The 15,797-nt window shown below is 40.9% G+C and overlaps 1 protein-coding gene across 10 annotated transcripts in view; it reads left to right on the top strand.

The window, feature by feature from the left end:
• Window positions 1–15,797, top strand: part of LOC134627344 (dedicator of cytokinesis protein 3-like) — a 252,523-nt gene that overhangs the window by 145,351 nt on the left and 91,375 nt on the right. Inside the window, exon 1 of one of the 10 annotated variants that reach the window (XM_063473347.1) lies at window positions 8,213–8,302. The exons of the other annotated variants lie outside the window; for them this stretch is intronic. The gene's annotated coding sequence lies outside the window, so the exon portion shown is untranslated. Of the gene's footprint in view, window positions 1–8,212; window positions 8,303–15,797 lie in introns of those variants that run through there. 10 annotated transcript variants of the gene reach the window in all.

Below are 15,797 nucleotides of genomic sequence, written 5' to 3' on the forward strand. Positions count from 1 at the left end.
GAAATTTTTGTTTCTGCAACAGAAGAAAGTCAAAAGAAGAAAGATGCACACTGGAGAGTTCATAGCTGCAAGGCACAGCGTGCATTCATCATGACAAGATGAAAAATCATTCAAGTTCATCATCCAGTTTCTGAAGTTTACTGGCTGTCAAGTTGTTTAACATTTTTATATCAACATGCAGACGTGACTCAGCCTTTGGCGAGATCTCCTGAGCTTAAAATGTTGTAATTTTACACTCGCAGATGTTATATTTTATGTCTGAGTGGAGAAACTAGTTCTTTCATTTTTTAATAAAAGAAAGTGACAGCATACAAAAAGAAACATCAACAACAACCCAGAGAAGAAGTGCTGCAGTCCCACCCACCGCTGTACCGCACAAGCTCAAGCAATAATCAAAGAATCCTCTCAGATGGTCACCTGAAAATAAAAGATGATCACCTCACTGTTAAACAAACTCAAGGTTGCAGCACATTCACAGACTCGTTTACCTTTTATGAAGCCCTGTCATGAAGAGATGCTGTAGATTTTTTAAAAATCAAGAATAAGCATGTTACACTGAAGTTACAAATCTGCACAAAACCTTTTAGAGCTCAGCTAAACACACATTTAACCTTAATCATAGAAAACCATGGACATGTCTGCGTATGCATATAAGATAAGATAAGATAAGATAAGATAAGATGACCTTTATTAGTCCCACACGTGGGAAATTTGTTTTGTCACAGCAGGAAGTGGACAGTGCAAAAGTTATGAAGGACAATTAGAATAAAATAAAATAAGAATAAATACAGTACACAACTGTACAGAATAGATGGGCAGGGGTGGGATGTGATGATTCTTAAGTGGCCTGGTAGTTTGATGGTTCTGGGTAGTATCTGGACTTTACTATACTGGACAGAGACCAAATGTTGTGCCTGGAATCTCCTGGAGCAACTTTCCCAGTTTCAGGGTTAAAGATCTGGACTTTACCTTCCACATCTGCTCCAGTTGTTCCTTCAGCATCCAATACCTCTCTATTTTCTTGGACTCCTTCTTCCTGATGTGGCTCTCTGCTGGGATTGGCACATCTGTCATATCTTCTGTTCCAACTATGGTTGGTTAGCCAGCAGCTGCTTGACTGTCTGGAATTCGAGGTCCTGCAGGACTTTAGCCCTGTTGTTCTCAAAGACCTTTGGTACTGGTTGTCCATGTGTAGAGCATTGAGTCATAGGCTTTCTTGTAGTCAATCCAGGTGGTCAAAAAGATGAAGTTAGCTGTGCATTTATTCCTCCATTTGTAAAAAATTTTTGTTGATGTGCTGGTTCTTTTGCATTATAGCTCATGAGCATGCATCCAGATAATAAAAACCTACAGGCCTACCTTTCTAGGAGGAAAATTTAATTGCCAAGAGTGGCTGAAAGTAGTTTCTATACTGCACATAGTTACAGTATAAAGTCTGAGGCTTTGTAAAAATTGAGTTTCCTTTGTGTATCTTGAGAGATTTTTAGAAAAAATAAATGCGATCCTATAAAATAATTTCATCAGATTATGAAAGGCATAAGTGGCGTAGAGAAACAAATATCCTGAGGTAAATGGAAAAAAGATGCAGCGCATGAAGGCAGTAACGGACACGTGATTTAACTTAGAGGAAGAAATCATTTAAGAGAGTCGTGAAGAAAGACTAACTGAATCTCATTTCTTCTGTCGAAGCCTTTAAACAATATCGTCACAGAATGAGAAACCGGAGAAACTGAACACAAAGAGAAAGAAAGACCAAAAGTTTAATTGGTGGCTGTAAGACTGCAGAGGAGGAATGACTGAAACAAGAAAAGAATTGAGATCCTTCAGCGCTTCACAGCTCCCATTAAAAAACATGAGTGAAAATCAATCAAAAGAAAATAGATAGTTTTCTATGCTCTTTGCCATGTGGTGTTCAAAGGGGGAAAATACACTAGGCCTTAAACCCACACTCAGATACTGATGATTAAAAGAAATGAAAGATGCTCTTTGTTGATTGCTTATTCTGTGCTTTAATGGGGACTGCCTTCGCTGTGATGCTGGGAGATAATTGGTGTAGTGGAAAGGGCTGTTTAAGGATAAAGCTTTGTAGTGTGACACAAAATGATGGTAACTTCAAACTCTCTGTTTCTGTGTTGCTTTCTGTCTGGTGTGTGTGTGTTTGGCTGTGATGATTGTTACTGGATAGACGCTGAGTGAATATTTAAGCCTATACTGATAGCTGGGAGCACCAGAGGAGTCCATATTCGTGTTTGGTTACACTGCAAAGCTAAGATTTGATGACTGTCTTAAATGATGACTCTAAGGTGTTAGCGTTTTTACATTTCTATTACATTTTCATCTCCATATTTTTATCTTTGGACTCTCCTTTGTTCACTCACTGTTCAAAATATGCTGTATTCGTCTTATACTGGGCTTTTGTACAGCCTCGGGCTTCATTCATGTCTGAAAATGACATTTTAGCTTCTTTCCTTTGAAGAACACCTCATTTATAAGCCAGCTTTCTTCTGATTGGCTGCCCCTCGTGGGGCTTCTGTATGCCTAGGATGATCTTACTGGGTATATCTGCTCCCATTGACATAAAGCAGAGCCAAGTGGTGAAAAAGCTGTCTGCACTCGAGTGCTTAGAGCAGCGTTCAGCCTTTGCTTTTGTCTCACAGGGATTACCTGCACTGACCTCATTATTGGAGGGTTTGGTCATGTTAAACATACGTGATATTAGAACAGTGCATATGATCAAGTGTAATAGGTCTCCTTTAATGTCAGCTCAGCTTATTTGTTCATATTTGCATTGTTATTGAAATGTTTATGTTGGCTTTTATTGAGAATGGCAGTTGGTATACACACATTTTGTCACAAGCGATGGCGGAGACTCAAGCAGAATTCAGTTCCAAAAAACAGAGTTTTATTTACACAATCACCAGGTGCAGAATATATACAGTGGGGGAATTTTGGGGTTCCTAGGGTCCAGAGGGGAAAATCCGGGAAAGGGAAGCTCTCTCACACACACTCTCTTCTCCACACACGTCAACACAGTGGGTAGGTTACAGGTCCGGGAAAGCTATTCACAAGAAAGATCGGTTAAGCTGAATCACAGATTTACACACATAAACATTATTGAGGCTAGAGGCTCACTAACGTGTCTCACACATTCATCCAGCGATGAGACTGTCTGCGTCCCGGCCTTAAATGGCAAACACAAACAGGTGTGTGGGCCAAGGGCGGGAGCCTGCAGTGAGCTCCGCCCAGGCGGAGAGGTGAGAGAAAGAGTAAACAAAAACGCATGTAGCCTTGCGGGGCCGGCCGGGCAGACACGGGCACCATGACACATTTTGGGTATTCATATCTTGTGGGGACATTAAACACATCCACACATGTGCAATAGCAATAACACTAAGTGCAATGCTCTTTTTCTGATAATGTTGTTTTTTACTCAGTTGTATATAGTATTTGTATTCTATTTTTATTTTACTGTATATAGTATTTTATTCTATTCTATTGTGTACAGTTGTGTACAGTATCTTATTCTTTTCCTATTCCAGTGTTTTTCTAATTTTTGCCATGTAACTTTGCACGTCCACTTTCTGCTGTAACAAAACAAATTTCCCACGTGTTTCTGCTTTATTAGTATAGTAAATTTCCAATTTTTGGTCCCCACAAAGATATTAATACAGGCTCACAAACACACACGCAGATTGTGTAGGTAACAAAGTCTCCAGCCTTTATAAAATCATATAGAAAAACAGCATATCCAAACTCCTGGTGGAACTTTATGGGCGACTTATCCACCTTACTTCTGTTCTCCTTCCTCTTTTGAAACACTTTTTTCTTGGCCTTGCAAACATAAGTTATAATGCTGCTGTGCTGACAAACTGCTCTATGAGACACTCGCTGAAACAACAATTTTATAAATTGTTGGCATCAACAGATTCACTGGCATTTTCCCTAAATGACAGAGAGCAAGGTCAAGAAGTACAAGCAGTATATTTCACAATATATCTTCTATCCCACAGATTAATAATAGCTGGAAAAAAGAAAAACAAAACAAAAAACATAAATTATTTGGAAAAAATTTGTATGATTTTATTTAATAAGCATTTGCAACTAAAACATGGCATATTCACATATTCAGTTCATAAGGAAACTGTATATTTCAGAGCTTTGGTTCACAGGACAGCATCATACCTTAAACACTTAGAATCTGTCCCACTTTACTTTATCAGAGCAAACATGCTGTGTAATGTGAGCCGGTCTTCTCGAACTTTTGGAGGCTGCAGTCAACAGGTATGCCTTTACTCCTATAATAATCCCACAGTGATGAGTACTCTTCACTACAAGTGATGACATAAAATAAGTTTAATTAGAGTGATTCTGAGCACAGCTGTAGCCTCATAATACTGAACACGTCACTCCATGCTGTTCCAGGCTTTGTGCTGTACAAACAGCTTTTGGCTATAACCTTTTTCTTTTATGTTTTTCATATATTTGTCTGTGTTGAGTTTGACATGGCTTCATGTCACTAACAGAAATCGGCACATTAAAGGACTTGTGTCACTCATGGCAAGAAATAAACACTCTCCAGAAAATACTTATAGACATTAATAGAATATATGGATAAAGCCCTGGGCCACTACCATAGAGAATGCCACGAAGCTCTCGGTGTATAGTTTCTGTGCTGATGTTAATGCCAGAGATGCAGGTCAGCACATAGTGACCCTGCTGCTACTTTGTGGATGAGTTGCTGTGGTTCTTAAATGCTTCCACTTTGTAATAACATCATTTACAACTGATCATCAAACAGTGGTGGCATCTTCAAACAGGACCATGGCTGCTCTTTAGATTAACCTGTTCTTTCCCAAAATTATTGTAAAGACAGGCTGAATGGCTGCATGGTGCTGGATGCTGTGCACCTGTGGAAATGGGTCTGAAAAAACTGACTGAAAACACTGGAATTCAAAGATTAAGGAACATTTTTTACCTTCATGAAAAAGTGTAAATTTTCCTTTCATACAGAATCATACATGACACCAAACTCAGTTACCACTTTATAAAAATAAATACAAATAAGAATGAAATATTAGACACTCTGTATGAAAAAGTCAAAATGGGCCTATCAGTAAAGAGGCTCGTATTCAAAGACTGCAGTGAAGGAGAGAGAGCATTTCACAAAAAGGCTGCACTCATTCAATTTTCATTGGATCTGAAAAGTGACAAAGGAGATGTAAGAGATTTAGTCATTTATTAAAACTACACAGACCCAAAGGATCACTCTAATGGATAAATTTACATCAAGATTTTAATACCAGCCAAACTTTGAACTGCTTATCCTTTGAAATCAGTCAGATCTACATTCAAGAGTTTTTCAGAGGGTTCTTTAACGCTGCAAAAAACGGCACAGTTCTTGTCATACATAAACAAATATATATATATAAAAGTAAGAAACATTGGGAGACTTCATGTTGATGTTTTTAAGAAAGTATTACAGACTAATCCAGATATCTGTCTGCATCCATGGATTATATTCATGCATGTAAGCAGACTTGGACTGGTCATGATGAAGGTGCAAACACAAATGGAGGTTCGTCCTCGGTGGATACAGAACCAAGTTAAGCTAGAAGCACCTCCAAAATAAAATGTCGCACTTTAATGTTCAGTTAAATCACTGAAACACGGTAAGAGTTCAGCAAAGGCTGTGGCTTGGGTTAAAATATTCCCTTCACAAAATTAACCCTGCACACTGAAGTGTGTACTTACTCAGTGTGTGTACTTGTGATGCCACATGGACTTTTACGAGTGTCCATATGTGACTAGCTGGCAGTCACAGACTTGCCTCCTTTTGCCAAAACGTGGTGCGTCAGAGCCGCGATGCCAAAGGACACCTCGAGTGTATCTGTGAGACGTCGGTGGCTTTGATACGCTGGGAATGGGCCAGGTTGGTTTTCTGTATCGACTTCTTAAGAATACCACAATATTAGTATTCGTTTTAGTTGTTTTAATACACAGTTACTCTGTGGGATGGTGGCTGGTGTATGCTTTAGTGGATTTCTAATGGGTTTAGTCAGGGGGAACTTTATGTGCAGTGTACGATGGTGTCCCGTCTGATCTGTCGTCTCCCCTGCAGGTCTGTATTGTCATTTTCTTCAACAGTTTGATTGGCAGCTTTCAGTAGTGAGCTAACAGCATGGTATAAAAATGCCACCTCTGGTCTTGGTCTTTGACACATCTTCCCATGTCTGTCTGTCACACTGTATATCTGTTATATGTGTGACTGGATGTGGGGACAGCAGGCTGAGGATTAGAGGCGCAGGGAGTGCAGCCATTACTAATGCAGCCTTCCTGACCCTGCAAACCCCCCAAAGAAAACGTACAAAGGGACGTTTGCACACATCCTCCCATCATCAATCTAATTATAAAGCTGCAGTGAAGCAGACAGCCGAGCACATGGCTCATCAAACTGTCAGTTGTTGTGGAGTAGTTAATGACAGCTGGCACGTTGTCATTGTGCTGCAGGTAACAACAGATTAAAGAAGAAAGGGTCAATGAGGGTGAACCACAGTTATGCTGCTAGAGCAGAAAAATAAACTGTATAAATGTCTACTTTATTAATCTTTACGTAACAATAGGAAAGTTTTGTTGCTAACAAGCATTTAGTTAACCTGGGATAATCAGGCCCCATCTTATCTTAAAAACCACATATTACCGTATCATAGAGCACGTCGCTCTCACACTGCAGGCTTACTTGTTGTTCCTAGAGTATTTACAAGTAGAATGGGAGGCAGAGCCTTCAGTTTTCAGGCCCGTCGTCTATGGAAACAGCTCCCAGTTTGGATTCAGGAGACAGACACTATCTCTACTTTCAAGATTAGGCTTCAAACTTTGCTTTTTCATAAAGCTTATAGTTAGGGCTGGACCAGGTGACCCTGAATCCTCCCTTAGTTATGCTGCTTTAGGCTCGGGCTGCTGGAGGAGTTCCTGTGATACACTGAGCAGTTCTTTTCCACTCAACTCTTTTTGCTCCCATGTGGGCAGTGGGTACATGTACCACTGTTGTGTCTCCCTATTCTCTCCTTTTTCTTTTCTCTTTCCCTGCCTGACTTTGCTTCTGCTGTTTAAAGGGAGGTTTTCCTTTTCCACTTAGTGCTGCCTCACAGGGGCCAGCTGATTGTTTGGGTTTCCCTCTGATACTGTAGGGTCTTTACCTTGTTTCTCACCTGCAAATTATCAGATTTTGACCTGATTTTAATTTTTCATAATAATAATAAACTTTATATATAAAGCACACTTAAAACCAAGGGTATACCAAGGTGCTTAACAAGTAAAATAGAGAATAAAAGGAAGATAATAGAAAAAGAAATAGGACCAAAGCAAGTACTAGGTATGCAAGCAGATAACTGTCACTGATAAAGAGGAGAAGCAGCAGATACAGAACAAACAAGGAATTAAACGAGCATAAAAGTGCATAATGTAAAATCATGAGTGAAATGTTAACTAGAAGGAAAGTGCAAGATTGAATAAGTGGGTCTTTAGTCGTGATTTAAACAGTATGCAATACCTCATGCAATACCTTTCCTTGCTCCACTGCCAGACTTGAACTTGCTGCATTGACTGGGAACAGTAACAATTAACCAAGTGAAAACAAGGTGAAACATGGTGGTATTTCTTTGCCCAGAGGCAGTGCAGGAGATGACATACAGTGCTTCTAGCTCTGTGTCTGTCCCACTCTCTGTCAGTCATTTTCTCTGTCTGCCCTTCTTATTTCTGACTGTCAGACGCACACAAATATCACACCGCACTTCAAGGCTCTCTGTGGGCAACAGCCTCAGGATATAAGCTCTGCTGTCAAATGTCTTTATCATCAAGTGTGCTGTATATTGCTGTTTTTAGAGTACACACCTGGCTCTATATATTTTTTTCTCTTTCTGTGCTCTCTCTTGCAAAAGTGGAGAAGAGCTGAGTGCTGCAGACCGGCCTGTGGGCGAGTGGGTGGCAGAGAGGGAGAGGGGGGGTGAGAAGAGAGATGAGAAAGATGGAGACGGGGAGCAGGTCAGAGGAGGAGAGAGAGGAAGAATAAGGTACAAACACAGACGTATAAACAGCCAGAGAAAGAGAGAGGGCAGAGAGAGAGAGAGGTACTGTTGCTACAGTACTGTTGTGAGTGGATCTCAAGTGGTTTGACAGGTTGTGATTTTCCTCTCCTCTGCCGGTTTGGATTGCTGTTTAGTTTAGCTGCTCGCCAGCGGTAGAGTCAGAGAAACAGACTGAGGAAGGAGAAGAAAACAAGTGGATCCATCATCCTGTGTGACCCGTGAGTAGCCACAGTCATGTCCGACATTTGTGCGTGTCTGCTTGGAAAACCGGCTTCTGTCATTCCAGTGTGTGTGCGTGTCTGTGCGTGTGTGTGTGTGACGGGGAGACGGAGTTGTCCGCAGAGACACAAGTGTCCTTCCGTGTGCGTTTGTTTTGTGTGTAATCACGCACTCCTCTGTCTGTGTGGGATCTATAGGCTTCAATAAGTGCAGTGTCATATGTTTGCAATGGTGAGTCACCCATCGTTGCCATAGCGACGAGGCGATTGTTGGCACACTGTCTGTGTTTTTATTATTATCATTATTGCATCAATGGAAAGTGCATAGAAAGCCATATATATGCCCAAGCTTCTGGTTCTTTGATAACATTTGATAGTAACTGTTGTTATAAACGTTAGGATGACCAACAGTGAAACTTTGAAGATGAATAATGTTATCATTTATGTTTATTATTGCTTTGCATAATTAAAAAACTAGATTTATTTATGAATTATGTTATCCACCATCCACTTGCAGACTCTGGGGGAATATTTACTCATCACTCCTCAATTTCTGTGTCTCGTGTTTGCATATTTGAGGTGATGAGCTCGGAGCGTAGACGCTAAACTGCTGTGAATAACAAATCAGCTCTGGAATAGTGTTATTTAGGGTATAAAAGCTAATAAGCAGTGTTTTGTAATGAAGGTTTCTTTAGTGATCAGTGAATCGTTTCTCATTTCCACAGCAAATAATGCTGCAATACAAACGATAATTAAATTCGTCTCTTTAGAGATACACACAAACTGTTCTAGTGTCAGTGTTGCTGCAGATGGTGGAAGTCTTGTGATTTACGCCTCCTCACCTGCTCGCTGATGCTCTAACCTCTGTTCCCCAACAAATATGTTGGCTCTAGCTTTGAAAATGGTTTTCTGAATTTTTCGATTTAAAGTTTTCGATTTAATGTGCACCAATAATACTTACCGCAAAGTGCTAGCCTTTTTTAAGAAGTTCAACATAACAGTGATGGTGTGTGTGTATGGACAGGCACAGTAAGGTGGGAAATACTTTATTACTAGGGGTGCAACGATACTCGTATCGATATTGAACCGTTCGATACAGTGCTTTCGATTCGGTACGCATATGTATGAACAATACAAAATTTTTAATTTATTTTATCAACTTTTCTTCTGACGATGCTGTCTGTGTTGAGCGCTCAGTGGATCTGCGTTCGACCACTCCGCCTAGGCTGCACTGTCGAGCGCAGATCCACTGAGCGCAGCGCAAGCTAGCAAGACAGAAGCTAATCGTTGCAACATGGCAAATTGAACCTCCCCCACCCTCACTCAGATCTGGCCTTTGGAACTATCTTGGTTTTCATGTGAAGTATGACCCTGAAGGTAAGCGTGTCATGGACAAAAGTAAAACAGTATGTCGGATGTGCCACGCAATGCTCAATTACATGGGTGGGAACTAGTGTGTTAGTGCAGTTTGCTCGTTAACGTGTTGCCCCCATGCACGGGGCGATCCGCGGTAGGGCGTTAATGGAGATTTGCCGTGTTGTGGCGTTAATGTCATTTTAACGAGATTAACGCTGACAGCACTAGTGGGAACACAATGAATATGACTGCACATTTACTCCGACATCATCCTAGTGCAAAGACAAGTGGAAGCAGACAAAAACAACAAGCACACATGCTACAAACTTTACCCGAGTCATTTAGACAGCCGTTAGCACATGATTCTCCTTATGGGGACCTGATATGTTTAATATGCTGCTGAGAATATACCCCAGAAGAAGCGTATAGTATAGCTTTTATTTTGGAAAGAGCCATTTCTCTGTAATAAACTCTTTTTCCAAAGATGAGGGATTTCTCAATCAGATAGATTTATTTTTTTATTACTTTGTCGTTTCAGCAACATTAAATTTAAAAACTGTACTTTTGAGTTAAAATATATATTTATAATTTTAATAAATGACAAATTAAAAAGGCATGAACATTTTTTTGTATCGAAAAAATATCGAACCGTGACACCAAAGTATCGAACCGAACCGTGAATTTTGTGTATCGTTGCACCCCTATTTATTACAGCTGATGAGGTGTTGATCGATGTGTGTATTGAAAATCTACAACACAACTGCTTTCAAGAGTTCTGTTCTTGTTGTGTTACATGTGCTGTCACATATGCCCTCCATACAATAGTTTTAGTCTTTTTATTGGGTTTTTAAACTAACATTGAAACTAATAAAAACTAAACTTAAACTACACTGAAATAAAAACAAAAGTTCAAATAAAAACTAATTAGAAAATATAAAACTAGAATAACTCTGCTACAAGCTACTGATTCCTGGGGTGCACTTTTTCACATTGCATGTACGGTAATTAAGTACTTCAACTGTAGTATAAAAAACTAGCAGGGCACTTGGAGAGCAGGAGGCCAGAGCACTTCCATATAATATTAAAGACAATGTGTTTGTGTGTTTGTTGTGCGACTTAAAGGACTTTGGTGAAATGGACTGTGTCAGCAGCATTTTGTGGATTTGGCCTATTAGCTGGCTTAAACAGGGATTGTTCAGCGATTGGCTCGTAATGCTGACTTTGCCCGTGTATTTTTAACTTTGTCCTGTGCAGAAATTTGGCTTCGCAGGCTTTCTTGGCTTCTAGCACTCCAATATCAGGAAGTATTTCATAATTTGCATCGTGGACTTGCTGACCTTTGACCTACTTCTAAAAATGTTGTGAGGGAAGCTTGTGCTTCCAAAGTGTGTAGCCACTGCTCTTCTATAGTGTGTCTTCCTATACTAAATTTAGGCTCTGTGATTTTTATTTATCCGTCTCTCTCTCTACTTTTTAGCCATTTATGCAAAACGATTGATCTGTGTATGAATAAACTCACGATAGACACTATGAGCAGAGCTAAAAGTGCAACTCTGAGGATAAAATCCAGTCACCCTAAAAAGCGTTTCTCTTTCTTTTATATGTAAATAAATCTGTTTGTTAAATATTCCGAGCTCACCGAGGTGGGAATGAAGAATGGTTTTCCACTCGTTGGTGGACAGTTATATAAACTGCATCGTGAATTTTCCTATTATTTGTCATACGGAGTGTAGAAATCTCCAGGACTGGAGGACCTCGGTGAGCATGTAAGGAGAGTGTGAGGGTCTGTTGGAGATGACAGGTGTCCTCGTGTCGCATGTTCTGTGGATCCAAACAGACTGGAAAACACATCATCCCACACCTTCCATCACCTGTGGAACTGCATTCTACATTCACAGAGGAAACTGTCCTTCCTGCATCCACCTCTTCAAGTACACGCAGCGTGAGACGTGGCAGGCTGGCACCCCTGCTATCACATCCTGCTTCTGGCATCACTGCGTGTGTGTGTGTGTGTGAGTGTGTGTGTGTGTGTCTTGTATGTGTCCAGGCAGGGTTGATACAAGGTCATAAGCAGATTTGAGATGGACTTTGCACCAGGCTAACAAGCACAAGACACACACACACACACACACACACACATATTGCATGCTGCATGGCGCCAGACTTCCTGCTGGAGAGGGATGCCTTTCCCAAACTCTCTGACAGCTTGGGCTCGCTGGTGTCTTAGCTCAGAGTCGCCGAGTTTTGGGCTTCAGCGGTGCCCACTTGCCCACGCTCCCATGCACTGTCGCATTAAAAAGGCACAAGACATTAATTAAAAAGCAAAGTTGTGTGACAGTCCTCATGGAGTCGTATAAACCCAGTGTGTTAATGTTGGAAATCACAATGCTGTTATATTCATAAAATTGAATATAAATAATTCTATATCTTTCGATGCTTTTTGCATGCATACATAAATATATTATTATCTTACAGGTAAACTCACAGTGTGGGCTGAGAAGTTTTTAACTTTGTAATGAACTCTCACAACTTTGGTGTAAATTCATATCAGATGACACTAAAGAAATTACAGTATTATATCGTCTATATTTTCAGATTGCGGACTGATCATGAAAATCTTTAATGTAATCTTTTCAGTCCCTCCTGAGTACATATTTATAAAAGTTGTTCACATTCAGAATGGAAAACTTTGCCTAAAGAATCTCTTACATAACACTAAAAAATATCTGATACCAGTGAGTCCAACAGTGTATTTAAGTCCCTTTGTGTCCCAGGAGTTGGATGTTCGAGTCACTTTTCTGTCGCAGCTTTGTGCTCCAGACTAAAATGATGCATTTTACATAAAAATCTTTCCTTCTTCAGATTTATCCTCAGGAAGCAGCGGCAGCATGTTAGGATAACAGCTGAGCAGAGGAGAGCAAAAAGAATTCGGAGGCTCTTTGTTTGCGCTCCCTGGTGATTTGTCTGAGCGCTTTTGTTTTCAGGAGCGCAGCAGCCGCTCTGACAGGCGTGAAAATGAAGCAGGACATTTGCTAATGGATCAGAGGTGTTGCGAGCGTCCCCTCTGATTGCAGACGTGCCAGGCTCACTCACGCCCGATTAGGGGGCCTCAAAATAGTAACTTCCCAAAGTAATTAGTTACAGATTACCCGATTAAATCTGCAGTCAAGCTTGTCACAGTTACTGTTGTACGTTACGAGGCACCAAACACAAACCTGCGGCGCAGCTGGAGAGACAGAGCAGGAGCTCTAACTGAAATCATACTTTCTCCACTATTTACTGAGTTATCTGTAAATATCAGCTGCAGTTCATCATGTTTGCTAACTGTAGAATATTTCGAGTTACAGGCCTTTTAAAGGAAACAGGGCGAGTTGGAAATTTGCACTTTTAATTCGATTTTTTTGTCCAGTAATTTGGAGCCCTCATAACTTCTGTTTTCAGTGCAGGTAAAAGTATTTAAACTATGTTATGAGATGCAACTAAATCAATGTTACAACCACTCCACGTGTCTCAGGCTAAAGCCAAAATCTCATTTATGTTCAGCACAATTTTTCATATATAACCAACTTTGAGCATCACTATCATAGGATATATCATAGTTTCAGTAAACTGCACCGATTTAATGTATAAGACATGGAGGAACAGAAACAAGCACTACGCTGTTGTTCCATCTAGTTCCTGATAACTCACTGAACCGAACACACAAAAATCAAAAGTCCCTGCTTTCACTTTTACACTCTGCTGCTCTCATGCTGAAGCATCTTTGCAGGATGGATGTGAATAAACCTGGACCGAAGTTCTTGACAGCGGTGGGACCCTTCTGTATTTGCCCCTGTTTTTAGGAAAAATAATTGCAGGAGGGGATAACATGTCTTTTGTCCAGCATGTGGACTTCCTGAAACCTTCTTTACGCGCCATGTTTACTGGACACATCTTTGGCCAGATGCATCGGTGCTGTATTGGGGATTTCAGTGTACATTTGTGAGCCTGGTGGATACGCTGATGCTCTGCAGAGACTCACTGTTATGAGAGGTGTTGATGGAACCATTGCACTGTTTGTCTTGGCCTTCATCAGACTGCAGTTTGTGGTGTTTTTTCAGGTGGTTAAAGAAGTTAGTTGTGTTGCATTACTGCGCCAAAACTGTACCGGACTCTTTGAATATGACGACCCTCTTGACCTCTCGTCTTCTGATGTGCCTGATTTTAGTGTATATGTCTTTTGATGTAGTTTTACTTTTCCAGAGTACATTCAGGAAACTATAAGCTGCATGGCGGGTTAGGTAGCTGTGATTGGTGTGTGCAGGCACATGGTCAGACGCTGATTTAGGGAGCGCTTGATTTGCTTTTGCTTTGCTCCCTGCTGGTGAAGCACACATTTAAATGTTGCCTGATCATGTTCTTTTGACTCTGGGATGCCAAAAGATAAAAATGTGATTAATGATGCAGGTGTAGTTTATGACATAATAGGACAATTTGCATTGCTTTGTTAAATACTTTAAAGTTACTGTACAAAAATGAGATGAAGTCCATGTATATGCATTTCCAACAAAAGTTCAAAAAGCTCCCTGCGAACCAAGTGAAACATTAAAATGTGGCTTTTGCTCTTTCTCATTTATCAGGTGTGAAAATGGAGCAGGAAATCTCCAATGCAACAGAGGGGCTGCAAATGTACCATTAGACAGTAGAGCTGTCAAGCTGAATAAAGTCCTATTATATATTAATGCCAAGCGGTGACAGACTCTTGCCCTCTGGAGACACACCTTTGGTCCCTGGCCCACTGCTTGGAAACCCACTCATGTAGTTTAATGTTCTGGTGGAAAATGTGGAGGTGTTTGTTAATGGAGGGTGACATTATGGTGCCTTCCTAGTTTGTGGGCTGTCAGAGTGATTAAGATGTTATTATGTCCCTCTATATCTGAAAAACAAGAGGCCAATGCAGCAAATAAAGAGAGATGTAAATGTTTGATTTGGTTGACGGCAGCGAGCGCGGCTGCTCTGCTGGAAGCTGCATTTTAACCACGATCGGATCTTTCCTTCATCGCGGGGCTCAGCGTCTCACTGAGTGGCTCGAAAGTAGCTTTACAGGTGATAGTGCTTTGTTATTTCTGATATCACAATGGTTCCAAACAGCATCATTATCTCAGATTAGCCCGGCTGTTATTTTTACAGTGCCGATGTGTTAAACAGTTTTAAGGTGTGTGTTTGTGCCTCCATCCCGCAGGATGTGAAGGTGCGATTACTCACAGCGGCTGGGGAAAGAGGCAGAGGAGGCAGTTAGAGAAGGAGGAAGAGTAAATCTACAAATAGCCGGCCCAAAAGAGATTTCCACTCCGCAGCTGAAAAAAAACATTAGTGCTCAGCTGTACCGGTGAGATTCTATATTTTCCCAGATTGGGCAGTTTCATTTCAAAGCAGCATACATCAGTATTTGTGGTGTGGGTGTGCATATTTTGAGTGCTAGCAAAAAGTGGATAGGAGACTTGGTTTCTCCCCGATGTGCCAGCTGGTTCCAAGTCTGGTTTACTGACTCAGAAAAAGGTCAAAGTTCACAGCAGATCTACCCACTGACTGGGATGCCCAGATGTCCTGATTATAGCTACATCCCAGGTTTTGAAGGTGGTTTTATTCGTGTGGAGTTTTCCCTGTTTGGGTAAAGATAAAGTGCAGATGATGCATGTCTGCGGTGACTCGGCGCAGATCTCATTTTTATTTTTCCATTGACCTCTATCCAGTCTGGCTAGCTGCATGTTTAAGTTACCTCCCCACTGGCTTCAGCCTTCAGTCCAAAAGGCATCCTCAATCTTCTGTATAGAGTTTATAGTTAACTTAAATTCCAGCACTACTTGTATATACCTGAAAGTGCACATGCAGCAGTATCCTGGCTTCTTTTTGGGTACTCGTGAAAGCGAATCCTTCCAAAAGCCGGCTGATAACAGCTGGGACACGGTGACAACAATGAACGGCATAAAGTGTTGAAAGCGTGTCCCTAAAAGCATCGCTGGTGTGAATTGTTGGGTCTGGCAGACAGTAACGTTACCTGCCGCCGGCTCTTTGAGTGATCAGGGTAAACTGGGACAAAGGAAGTGTTGTGGGAGTCTTGCCGACTAAGTGAAAACTTATTGTTTTTAAATGTATTTAA

This window comes from Pelmatolapia mariae, linkage group LG5, assembly GCF_036321145.2.
Source record: "Pelmatolapia mariae isolate MD_Pm_ZW linkage group LG5, Pm_UMD_F_2, whole genome shotgun sequence".
In the NCBI taxonomy this organism is placed as follows: Eukaryota; Metazoa; Chordata; class Actinopteri; order Cichliformes; family Cichlidae; genus Pelmatolapia; species Pelmatolapia mariae.